The following is a 13,265-nucleotide window of genomic DNA, read 5'->3' as shown; positions in this document are numbered from 1 at the left end:
TTACTTTTAGAAGTTCATGATTAACATCCTCAAAAATGAAAACCTGGTAACAAACCATTTGAATGAAAAAACATACAAATGGACCACATCAGACAGAAGACTTTCACATTTTCAATATGCAGTATGCATTACTACTGTTAGGAAACTGCATTTCTTCTTAATTCTTAGGAGAATATATATATATATAAAATATATATATATAGTCTGAGCAGGATTATATATATATTTAATCCTGCTCAGATTCTTTTCATGGATATCTTTAATGTCCTTTATTTGCCAGCATTTCCTGACTGCAATTTTCTAGCATTTCTGACTACATCTAAATTGAAGGATCCACAAACACCATTCTAGGCCATTTCCATGAGGTAGTGAAACAACCTTTCCACGGAGAAGGACATAGTCTTCCCCCTAATAAATTGGAAAAGAATCAAATTTTTATATTATTTATTTATTTTTAATGCAGAAGTAAGAGATTCTGCAGTCAAGCTCTCAACATGAAGAATCATGAGACCTGAAATTCAAACACAAACTGTAATTTATTTTTTCATTTTAAATTTGGCAAATGATGTAAAAATATTTTTACATCATTTGCTTTCATTTACAATACTATAAATTATCCTTAGATTAAAAATATCTTTTTACATATGTTTACATTCATATTACTAGACAGGTATTGTAAAAGGATATCTATTGAGTCTTAAAAGATACTGCAAAAATATTTGGGGTTTGTTCTTTGTAGTAGGTTTTATGTTAGTGGCTGTTAAAACAGCTTTTTAATAAGGAATTAAGCGTGCAAGTCACAGTCTTTTCAAAGATAAGAGAACAGAAATTATAATTTCTATATCTTTTTAAGTTTTACTCTTACGTTTTACTAGGAATGAATTTAAACATGTTATACTTTTACTGGAGCAAAAATATATAAATAAATTGGTAAAATGAAGCTAGGTCTTGGAAAAAGGACTGTTTTTGCATGTGTGCAATGAGAAAAACAAAAATCACTGTTTACATCCAATTTACTAGGCATTTTATAGTTAGAAGTATTCTTATTCCAGTATTCTTATTTATTATAGGAAAACCTTCCAGAATTACCAAAACAATCTCTAATGTGTGAGAAGATAATGGAACTGGATATTTGAAGTCATTTCTCATTTTAGAAGACTTCAAAATTTTCCAATAGTCATTTACTTATGAAAATTTCATAGCTAGACAGAACAGGGAACAAAAAAAGTTATAGTTACCAGAGAGATAAAATTCCATTTTTATTAATGAGTGAGCAGTCATTACAATCATTCAGAATGAAGAAATTGGTTAATAGCAGATGCTGTAACAAATACAGCAAAAGATTTCTCAAACAGCTCTCTACAAGAGAACAAGTCATACGATGGAGACTGGTGGTCAAATAGGCTTTACTTGAGGACAAATAGGCTTAAATTTCCTGAATTCTTGATTATTTTACAGGCACAAGATAGAGTAGTTCATATTTTAAAATACTTGGAGAAGAAATGTAGCTGTCTTAAAAGGAAAACTCCACTGCTTTTTTGAATTAAAAATAGTTTTGCATCCTATGTATTTTAAAAACTTCCCTAAATAAATTTCCATTATGAGATGCTATGACATTCAATATAGAATGTTTTCAGGGAGACTGTCACATCCCTGAGTACACATATTACACGTAAGAAAAAAAAAAAGCTGTTTCATGCTGTCTTCAGTAGACAACACATTCAAAGCCATGGCTTTCAGATGATTTTCAAAGCCTCCTCAGACATCTCCACATGGCCCAGGATCTCATTTAAACTCAGGCCTGAGCATCCATTCCTACTCTGAGCTATGCTGTAGGAGTGCCTGTGCTCAGCCCAGACTTTGACCGTGCCTCCTGGATGGACCTTGGCCCTGCAGTGCCAAGGTCGTGGGGCATCTCCTGGATGGGCCCCTTGTACCTCTGGCTCAGGGCGTGTCCTTCCAGGGGATCGGGATCAAAAGGAGATGGGGCCAGATGCAGGACTGGAGACAATCTTGCAATATGGTTGCAAAGCCCATCCAAGAAAAGCTCCTATAGAGGTACAAGGGGATGTCAACCAGCTCTAGTTACCAGCCATCGGCTCTGCCTGCTCTGCTTAGACCCTGTAAGGCTGTATGTCATCACTGAGGACATTGGCTGTGCTGCAGTCACCCTTGGCTCCTTGTTCACCATTCTATGGGCAAAATCCCTTATCTTCCTTATCCCAAAAACATGAGATCTACTTTCACAATAAGATCCTTTGTGAAGACCCACATATCAAGTAAGGTGAGAATTTTAAGATAATCCATTGATTGTTTTCTGTTTGAGTTGAAAGATTGCTCATAAAAGATATAACCTGTAAAGACTATTTTTATTTTCTTCCCTGTTCTTTGCTGCTATCTCATGGGGAACTCCATACCCTTAAATTCTGTTTTGACCATGAGGAAGTAACTACTCCGGAGGATACGGATGCTCAAGGCTCACCTATAGTGTGAGCTTGCTCTCCATTAACTTTTTTATAGGAAAATTTCAGTGATGGGGGTTGGGAAGGGAGTAGGTCAGAGGAGGGCCTTTAGGCAGAATTTTTCATATTTCTGGTTAGGGAGAGGGATGAAAGACTTTGCAAGTAATGAGTTTGATGAGGACAAGCAGTAGCATAAATTACTTACGACTATCTACAGTTGTTAATATGATCTAGTTATAAAATGATAATGTATTTTAAAACAAAACTGCATTTACACTAGGTTAATCTGAATTTCCAGCTGAGATCTATGTTCTCTACTAGTGACCAACATTCACCATAGATCTAACAGCAACAACTACGAAAATATAGGTTTGTTCCACTGTAATTGATTTTTTTTCAGAAAAGATTTTATGCTTCTATAAAGTTCATTGCTGGCTACATACATATAGGCTTTTTTCTTTTTTTTTTCCTTCTGATACACTTGGTCACAGTTATGCATTAGTTGCAATGGCCTACCTACCAGTGGCAAAAATAGTGAGAAATAAAATGACTTTGAAGTACTGGTTCATTAACTACAGTTATGGCAGAAGTCATGCTGATTCCTGAGAAAATATGCTGAACTGAGAAAGAAGTTGATCCAGAGACTGATTGTTTACTTAGCTATCTAACTGTATCTTAAAAAGGAGAAACCTATATGCTCATTAAAGAATTGTTTCTTGCTAGGGTTTCAGAGATGTAGATTAAACAACAACAATAAAACATATCCTGATGTTAACAAAGCTGAAAAATATCAATAAATAAGAAAAGCTAACTATAAAAGTTCAGTTTCCTCTTCATAAATATGTTCTATCATCACATGTTTTATGGACTTAGAGAAAAGTTTACTCTCCAAATGGAGCAAAAGTTTTTTCACTTCATGGTAAACAGGTTGGTTGCATAGTCAAAGTGTTCTGAACTCCTAAAGAAAACCTAATTCCAGGTTGTTGGTTTTTGTTATTGTTTATTTTGTTTGTTTGTTTTCCCTTCTTTAAAATAAATCCATAGTGGTACAGACTTCACCCAGATGTAGATATCAAATTTTGCCAAGATGGTTTGTAGCTTGTTACAGTTACACTGCAAGGCTGTGTCTGAATCATACTTCCATGTACATAAACACAAATCTACATCTATTTACATGCTGAACTGCAAATTAAATTGGGAGAGATGGTAGAATTTTAAGGAGGATCTCAGGACTACAAATTTTGAGGGAGAATACACTTTCCCTTTTTGAGCTTCTCTGTGAAAGTACCTTACCTGTCAGTAACAATACTAGGTACTTTTCTACCACTTTTTCCCAACCCCTCTGGTTCCAATGCCTGGGTCTTGCTCAGTAAGATGAGCTCTTCCTCCTTTTCATGCAGTTAGTGGCAACTGCACGCAGATATCTTTTGTTATTGAAGAGGGCAATTGAGTTGCAGGTTGCAATCCTGAGCAGGAGACAGTAATATAGGGAGAAAGGTGAGCTTGCAGGACAGATGCTGACTTCTCAGAATTGAAGATAGCTAATAAAAATAATGATAGCTGTGAGTTTGGCATCTGTGGATCAGCTTTTGTGAGGTGTTCACAGTACCAACTCAATGCACTAGCATGAAATGCTATTTGGGATGTGGAGATGAGAAAAGACATGCAGCAGAAGGAGAAGGATTTTGATCTCAAAACAAGCTACAGTAAGACGCAACTTATTTTACCAGTTCTGTTATTGATGTAGACTAATTCTTTGTGTAAATACTGATACTATCAGTTAACTAAACAACTCTAAATCGACCTGAGATTACTGTGGACATGTGTACTTCTGCTGCACACCAGGAGGTACCACTCACAATGTCCTTGGGCAGCAGGTCATGAAGGCTAATGGAAGGCAGAGATAAAGTAAACGAATCATAGCAGGTTGCTTAGGAGATTTGACACCAGCTTGTTGGGAGGAGTGGAGGACTTTATATCCTTCAAAATAACGATACAGCATTGGTACACTGATGTCATTTATGAACACATGGCAGATTGGTTTAACTGCACACTGAATACTCTGACAAATTCAAAACAAGATGTCAGAGGTGACTCCTGTTCTTGGTGTACTCAGTGCCTGTAAACCTCACAGGGGTGACAGGTAGCATTCCTCACAAGTGACCCAAAGGAATGCTGGCGAACAGGGTAAATGCTAATCATTTGGGTGGTTTTGGCCTAGCAAGAGATGGGGGATACAGCTCTTCACTGTAATGGGAAGATAGATAATTCTGATATAGGGCACTAGGAGATAAGGTGTAGAGTAAATAATTCTTCTATTTGCTGTTTGTTTTTTTTTTAGAAGATTTTCTGAAAATATATTAGCTTTTTTTTGTTCCTCTTTCTGATTTTCCCAAATCCCCAAACAGAAAGGTACAGTCAGTCTAGCTACATCTGTTTCTAATTGTAACTCAGAAGGGAGAAACTTATATATAATGTATGCTTATTAAAGGATTGCTTGAATATCCATTCCTATTAGTGTTTGAAAGATGTGGAAACATAATATACAACTGTTAGTAAAGCTGAAAAGCATGATGAGCCAGAAAAGCCAACTGCAGCTATTCAGTGCCATCTTACTAATGGCACTCAGTATTAACAAAAATCTGTTCTAATTCCTACTGCCACCTCCATACAGCCTGTCCCTTAATTATTCAGATGCTCGTTAGCAAAAATGGTGCAAAGGTGAAAACACAGAAACAGACGCAGTCACAACTTTCTGACTGGTGTACTGCTTGGTGACTTCCTACTCTCCTGAGATATCCAAAGTGCCAAAAGCAAAACTTGGAAGTTACCACCAGTACTGATATTGTAAGTGTGAAATTGGTACTACTTTCTAGATTCCACCCCCACACTCCTTCCCCAGACGTTAGCAACGTTCCAATGACTTCTAACTTAAAAAAGAACTGGAGGGCTGGATTATTCTGGAGGATTTAAGGGTTTCATGAGGAGAAACTGAAAGGAGAGAATTTAAACTGATCAGATTCCATTTCATACTAAAGACATACAAAATTATAGTTAAGAATTTAAAAGCAAAAGACACTATAATGCTTAAATATTTAATCTCAGGCTATTGTGAATGTTATAATTTTCTCTTAAACTGAGTTCAATTTATGGCTAAAAAATTAAAAAAAAAAACAGGACAAGTGACAATAACAGGACAGGAGCGCTGCATATTGAGGGTTTCAGACATAAAATCTTGAGGATAGAAAATTTAATAAATAACTCCTAAAATAACTTAAAATAAAGACCTGGATGAGAAATATCATGGTGACATATATGTAACATGTAAGTAAAGAAAAGTGTAATGCCAGGTATACGTTTATCTGAGAGGTATCAGTGTGACCTGTGGGCCTGTAAGTAAATAGTAAGGTTTACAGGATAAATACTGATAAGAAATTAAGTGTTTCTCCAGTGTGAATTGAGCTGTTTGCTCCAGAAGAAGCTAGCCATCCTCAGCACAGGCAAGTCAGTCTATACCATTTGTTCCAGAAATTGAGATTGTTCCCTGGGCAAAAGCCAAGGGGACCTGTGCAGCTATAGCTACAGGGAATGACCTGCTTGGAGCCATAAAGGAAAATACCTGACCAATCAAGGACAGACTCCAGCTGTTTTGTTGTTGTTGTTGTTGATTTTGGTTTATTTGTTTTTGTTTTTGTTTTAACCTTCCCTTCCCCTTGGTATTTCACAATAGAAATTGAAAAGCAATGGAAAAACTAATTGGAATGATGCAAATATTAAAATGGAATAAATCTTGGAAAATCTATTTAATCATCAGCCCAGTTAGAGTTCAGTGCACCTACACAATTAGCAGAAGATGTCTGCGTAATTCTCAGAACTTAAAACTTTTCAGTGAGATGTAAAGATATCTAAAGTAATGTTTATCAGTGCTTAAATATGTTTCTAGCTAAACTTGTTCCCAAAAAGGCACTGCACATCTGTTGAAATTTCTATTCTTAGCCACAGAAATTACAAATCTGGAATATCTTATCCTTTCTTGAAACAGGAACAAGTTAATTCAAATTGCCTCGTATTTGCCGTGGGATATAAAAGTCTGTGATTATTATTATAGCAGTACTCATGGGTAATTTGCTTATGTGTTCCAATTTAAGCCTTGTGTTTCAACACTTAGATTTCTAATCCTCCCCTTCCCTCTGTCCCTCAATCCCCAAATATTCTAAGATCAATGTGAGATCAGGTTTTCAAACATTTTTGGAAGACTTTAATCTTGGTTTCACCTGCAGGTTGTATGCATTTATTTATTTGTTTGTTTGTTTTATTATTCAAGCAATTAAAGTAGTGAATGAAACTGGCTTCAGGACATGACTGTGTTAAATGTCCTTCCAGTATGACAAAAGGCCTTTAGTAACCATTCCAGGAGTGATTTTTAAGCAGCTGAGCACTCACCAGAGGCTGATTATACCTCCATCATATGTCATTAGTTCACTTATAAGTGGGCTTAAGTATCAAAATCTTTCCTAGGATTTAATTCATCAGGACAGTAAATCTAACAAACAGATTGATTAGACATGATTTATTCTTCACCTGTTGATGATAGGTTTTATCTCTTGATTCCAACCTTAGAAGATTGGTGTTTATTTATTCAGTACAGAGGTACCTCAATGAAATCCTGTGTATGTGCTCTACATCACTTAAATCAATGTAATGATCCCATCTGGATTTAATTGCTACATCACTTCTTTACTGCTTTCAAACACATATAGTAAGAGACAGTAGTCCTTTCAAGCAACAAATTCAATGAATGTCCCATTAAATAAACTTCAGTAGTTCAGTGTCTCTTGAACATAAAAGGATCCCAACAATATTTTGTTCCTTAGTTTTACAACCTCAAGGTATCTGAAACAAATATATAGCATGAATGGCATACAGTACACTCTTTCTCAAACAATTAAAATAAAAATCTTTCATTCAGGTTTCACAAAAGTCAAACCACTGTATCTATGTGTGTGTGTTCTATGACTCACACAGGTTGCCTAAAACATCAGTTTTCTTGTTATAACTTAGCAAAAGGTCCATAGAGAGATGTGGTTATTTTAATGTAACTGTTAACCCTGCAAAATAAATAAAGCTAGAATAAATATGAATATTATTATAACCTTAATCAATATGGAAATTAAATTTATTATAGGGCAAATCAAAAAAGCTCTCTATTATTCCATTACAAAATGTGTGTATGTTTTAAGGCAATAAATCTAATTTCCTTGCCAGAGGAAACATCAGTTACAAACATTAGTTATAAACAAAATATCAGCTTTAGCTGAATAGATTCTCAATTACTCAGAAAATAAGTTACATTTTTATAGTCTGGATATGGTAATGTCTCATTTCTCTCCTTTTTAGATAAAAAGTTAGTTGTTTTTCCTCTTCAGCACACAGTCTGTGGTTCTCACTAACCTTGGCTGTTAGTATAATTTGAACTATTGGTTACTTCAATATGTAATTGGAGCATCCAATTTAAGGTGGAGAACTTAAAACATTTAAAGAAATGTATTTTGTTTCTCCTAAAGCAAACATTAATTAATGTCTTTGCTCTCTGGTGTGATTTCAGAATTTAAGAAAAATTGTAAGTAAATATGTTAACAGAATTACTTGAATCTTAATATTTTCAGGATTTTTTTTTCTTCTCACCATCATCCCTAATAACTTGCCTTTCTTTATTGAATCTTTATACCTAATCCACCAATTTTCACTCTTACATTTGTGCTGTATGAGCATAAATCATAATATAATACTTTTTTTTTTTTTTTTTTCAAAAACAAATTACAGTAGTCAAAACCAAACTGCAGTACAGGCCATCTTTTCTTTGATATCCTGTTTTCTCTCTCCCCCCCCCCACTTTTTTTTTTTTTTTGGTAATGGGTTTTGTTTGTTTGTTTTAGTAAAAGAAGCTGCTATTTGTATTAACAAAGGAAGGAGTTGGGTTGGGTTGAGTTTCTTTTGTTTTTATCATGGACAATTATATCACCCCATTATCTCTATTTAAAATAGAGAAATGAGTAAAACATATAAGGTTGCAATCAGGTTTATTAAATGCACTTTTCTACAGTATACGTGTGAAAAATCTATTCACTATGCAAACAGAAGATATAGCCTTATGTCCAAAATTACTCCTTGTTGGTGTCTCTTTATTCCTTGCACATAAAGATGTCGCTTTATGCCACTCTTTATACTATAAACTAAGTTTTCAGTTCAGGTGCCCACATACAGGCATCTAAAGCAATCTAAGATGCTCTCACATATCTGATTTGTTTTTCAGATGGAAACACAGGAAGTATGATCTCCTGTAGATCCAGTGTCAACCCCATGTCAAAAACCCTTAGCCATGGGCTTCTCAAAAGACACTAGATGTCTATGCATGGGGAACTGATTCAAGCTATTACAGGAGTCTAGAGAACCATTCATCTGGACGTTTATAGGAACTTTCATAATGAGATGACTAGCTCTCCGTTAACATATATGTTTCTCTTCCAACAACATGTGCTTCAATTGCTATATCACATTCAAATATCTTCATTACTGGCACTGAAGTCAGGCAAAATGAACCCTGAAAAGACTGTGGAAATATTTAAAAATATATAAATAAGGAGTTTGAGTAGGTATTATTTTGACTATTAAATGCAAAATAAAGAGTAGAATAATATGTTTGGTTTTATTTTCTTTGAATTTACTATTTAAACTGCTACAGCCTACTCTTAATTATATATTTAATAAAATTAACAAACAAGAACAAAACTGAGGAGAATCAGTAGTGGATGTATCCAGCTATGCAACAGAAATTATAAATAATGCAATATGAACTCAGAGCTTTGTCTTTGGCTGGAGCCTGAAAAAGCAATTCCACATTTCATCCTTTCCCTAAGGAAAATGCTGAGTACAGGGTACTCAGTACTTTCATACAGAGTAGCAAATGGATAAATATTCTCAAAACTGCTCATATCTCATGAATATTCCTTAAGATAAACCTCTGCTGAAGCGAAAAGGGTCCCACTAAAACTGTTATGTGGGAGTAATACTACTGTCACCTTCAATAGTTATCTGAATAAACTTGGCAAATGGTGGCCCACAAACCATCAGCTGTCTCATGTAACAAGAAGTGGCAATATTATGATTTCCCATGCATCAATTTGTGGGAGTGATAAATAAATACATACTCTAAAAGTTAACCTCTATATCAGAATAACAAAGCTCTTTTATCTTGCTTAAAAACCACAGGAATTATGAGAATAGCTATAAACTTTCAAATATTTTATTCTGCTGAATTAAATATTAGTAATGCTATTTTTAAAGCCTCCTAGCAGAGATGTTTGAAGAAACTTAGATGTATCAATGTCTGCCTGCAAAAGCATATTGTGATGAATCATACAGCTGACTAAGTACAACAGCATGCCATTCTTACTTAATACTCAAGGAGAAGTAGCTTAGTGACAAATTTTTTTTTGTAAGGAGGTATCTGCAATAGTCATTGATCAAAAATCCTTAAGACAAACAAACTAGTACAAGGTAAGATAGAGTTTATTTGCCTCAACCCATGAACAGGAAATTTTAAGAAATGAATGGATGGTCCTTATTCAAGGATATCCAGTATGTGGCAGCTTAGAGCTATTCAGTTTAGATTCATTAAATCTGTAAAGTTTAAATCTAAAAAAGCCTATTCTAAGGTTTAAAAATACTTATGTCTTTGCCTATCTGTTTATACATTTTTTTTGTTGTTTATAAAACAACCATTGCAGTATTTCACGACATAACCAAACAGTGCCTTTTTAGAGTGTTGCTCTTGGGAACACTTGTGTGAGAGTATCACTTTGCTTTCATATACCTTTTCCTTTGATGAGCACACAGTCTCTTTATTTTTTTCCTGTATTATGCTAAGAAAAAATGTTATAATTGATGACAGCTTTGCATTATCGAACCCACATGCATGCAGAACACTCTGAGTTAAATGCAGCTGACATACCAAATTTGTTTAGTTGAGTTAGTTGAAAAATACGCAATTGTTTCTGACTTTCCAAAACCTTACAGATTTTTCTAAATGGTTTTTGAAATTCTATGAGTTACAGTCTCATTGAAAATCAACATATTTATGCTCCTACATTAGTAAGGCAAATATCTATACCTATTTGGATTTTCTTCCATAATAAAAATCAAGCTGTTTCTAAATGTCATTTACACTTAATCTAATATTTACAGTTAATCTAATATGGAATTCCAGTTACATCTACCTTTAATGTTCTTGACATAGGTCAATCTGGAGGTGGAACAGAGGAAAGGCTAAGGGCAAACCTCATTGTTCTCTACAATTACTTGAAAGGAATTGCACCAGGAGAGGTTTGAGGAAAAGTCTTCAAGAAGTGCTGGAACTGATTTCTCAGTCTTTCTAGATCTACACAAAGAATGCTGATTTTATAATTTTTATAGCACTAGCATACAGTCCTCTATTTTTCTCCTTTTTATTTGCCCCCCTTTGATGGACTAAGAATGCTGAAAGAGCTAGTGAGGAAAGATTTGATTCATCATACTGAATTATTAGCATGTAATAGATTTGAAATTTGATAGATAACCTAGAAATACTCTCCTTTTCTCTCTGCTACTACAGGAAGTTCCTGTGTTCTTCATCTTTATGCCTCAGCTAAATGCCTAAAGCTTAGTGTGACTAGCTGTGGCTAGAGCCCTGAACTTGCTCCATTGTGAACACAGTGGTGAGGCAGATAGGAAGGAAGTTTCTTGTACTCTCAGTTCCCTATTTGGGAGATTGAGGAACCCTAACCCTGCTTTCAGCCCCTCTATTTTTTAAGCTGGAGTAGCTAGTAGGATGGAGTTGATTTCCTTCAGAGTCGCTTGCATGATGATATTTTGTTTTTGTGACCAAAACAATGTTGTTAACACACTACTGTCTTAGTTGTTGCTGTGCTTTCACAGAATCAGGGACCTTTCTATTTCTCACACTGCCCTGCCAGCATTGAAGCTGGGGGTGTACAAGACGCTGGGAGGGCACACAGACAGGGCAGCTGACCCCAAGAGACCAATTGGATATCCTATATATCCCATTGTTGTGGTTTTACTTAGCTGGGCAGCTGAGTTCCACCACAACAGCTCTTTCACTCCCCCTCGTCAAAGGGAAAAGGGGAGAAAATATGATGAGAAGGACTCAAGGGCTGAGATAAGGACAGGGAGATCACTCAACAATTATTGTCATGGGCAAAACAGACTCAGCATAGGGACATTAATTAAATTTATTACCTATTACTAATAAGCTAGAGCAGTGAGAAACTGAAAGCAAACAAAAAACACCTTCCCCCCATCCACCTTCTGCCTCCTCCCCGTAAGCTGTCCAGGGGAACAGGGAATGGGGACTGTGGTCAGGCCCTGAGGCTTCGTCTCTGCTGGCCCTTCACGTTCAGACGGTCTTCACCCCTGCTCCACATGGGGTCCCTCCCAGGGGATGCTGTCCTTCCCAAACTGATGCCTACTGGGGCTTCCCACAGGCTGCAGCTCTTCAAGAACTGCTCCAACATGGCTCTGTACCACAAGGTCCAACCCCCAGGAACAAACTGCTCTAGCACAGATCCCCCATGGGCAGCAGCTCCCCCCAGACCCCCTGCTCCACCAGGGGCCTCTCCAAAGGCCACAGGGGAACTTGTGGTGTGTGCCTGGAGCATCTCCTGCCCTCCTGCTGCACTGACCTTGGTGTCTGCAGGGCTGTTTCTCACTCCTCACCCTCCCAGCTGCTGTTGCACAGCAGTTTGTTTGTTTGTTTGTTTGTTTGTTTGTTGTTTATTATTTGTGTTGCCATTGTTTTCTTTTCTTTTCCCTTTCTTAAATCTGCTCTGACAGAGGCGCAAACATTGCTTATTGGCTCGGCTCTGGCCAGCGGCGGGTCCTTTTGGAGCTGGCTGAAACTGGCCTTTATCTAACATGGGGGAGCTTCTGGATTCTTCTCACAGAGAACACCCTTGCGGCTGCCTGCTACCCAAACCTTGCCATGTTAACGCAATACACCCATACCATATGATGTCATGCTCAGCAATGAAAACTGGGGGAAAAGAGAAAGGACTGGGTTTGGGGGGGGGGGGGGCGGTTAGAGTGATGGCAGATTCCAACGCATTACTTGTGTTGGAGCCCTGCTTTCCTGGAAGTGGTTGAACACCTGCCTGCTGATGGGAAGTAGTGAATTTTTATTTATTTATTTATTTATTTTTCCCCAGAGCGTGAAGTTTTTGCTTTACATGTTGTCTTTATCTCAGCCCATGAGATTTCTCACTTTTACCCCTCCGATTCCCTCCCCCATCTCGGGAGTGAGTGGCTGTGTGGTGCTGAGCTGCCTGCTGAGGATAATCCACAACAACCCCCAAACCTACACAAACATCTAATCTTACTTGTTGAAAACACTGAAAACTACTGGTAACTTTTAGCACGTTGTAGACTTTTGCAAAATAATAACTTCAAGATGTACACTTATGAGTACTCTCGATGGTAAAATCTTATTTTTGTTTATAGACTGCTCTGAATATTAGTAGCTATCAAAAAAAAGTTATTAAAAATTTAAACAATTATTTTATTCACTTTTGAACCTAACCTTTCTGCAGAGCTTTCATGAAGAAGACCAGCTTTTCCAGTTCTGTTTTGTTCAGCATTCTGATGTGGTAAGTAAAATATCACTTTATATTTTTGTGGCAAATATATATATATTATATATATACATATATGTAATATATATTATATATATTATATATATTGTATGTAATATAT

The 13,265-nt window shown here is 36.3% G+C and overlaps 1 protein-coding gene across 2 annotated transcripts in view; it reads right to left on the bottom strand.

Annotated features, from left to right (window-relative positions):
• Positions 1 to 13,265, bottom strand: part of KLHL1 (kelch like family member 1) — a gene marked incomplete at its 5' end in the record, with an annotated part of 257,350 nt that overhangs the window by 212,827 nt on the left and 31,258 nt on the right. The gene's annotated exons all lie outside the window — the stretch shown is intronic.

Source organism: Anser brachyrhynchus, assembly GCF_964034855.1.
Source record: "Anser brachyrhynchus genome assembly, chromosome: 1".
Lineage (NCBI taxonomy): Eukaryota > Metazoa > Chordata > Aves > Anseriformes > Anatidae > Anser > Anser brachyrhynchus.
Note: the sequence above shows the minus strand (reverse complement) of the source record. Positions and strands in the feature narration are given on the sequence as shown.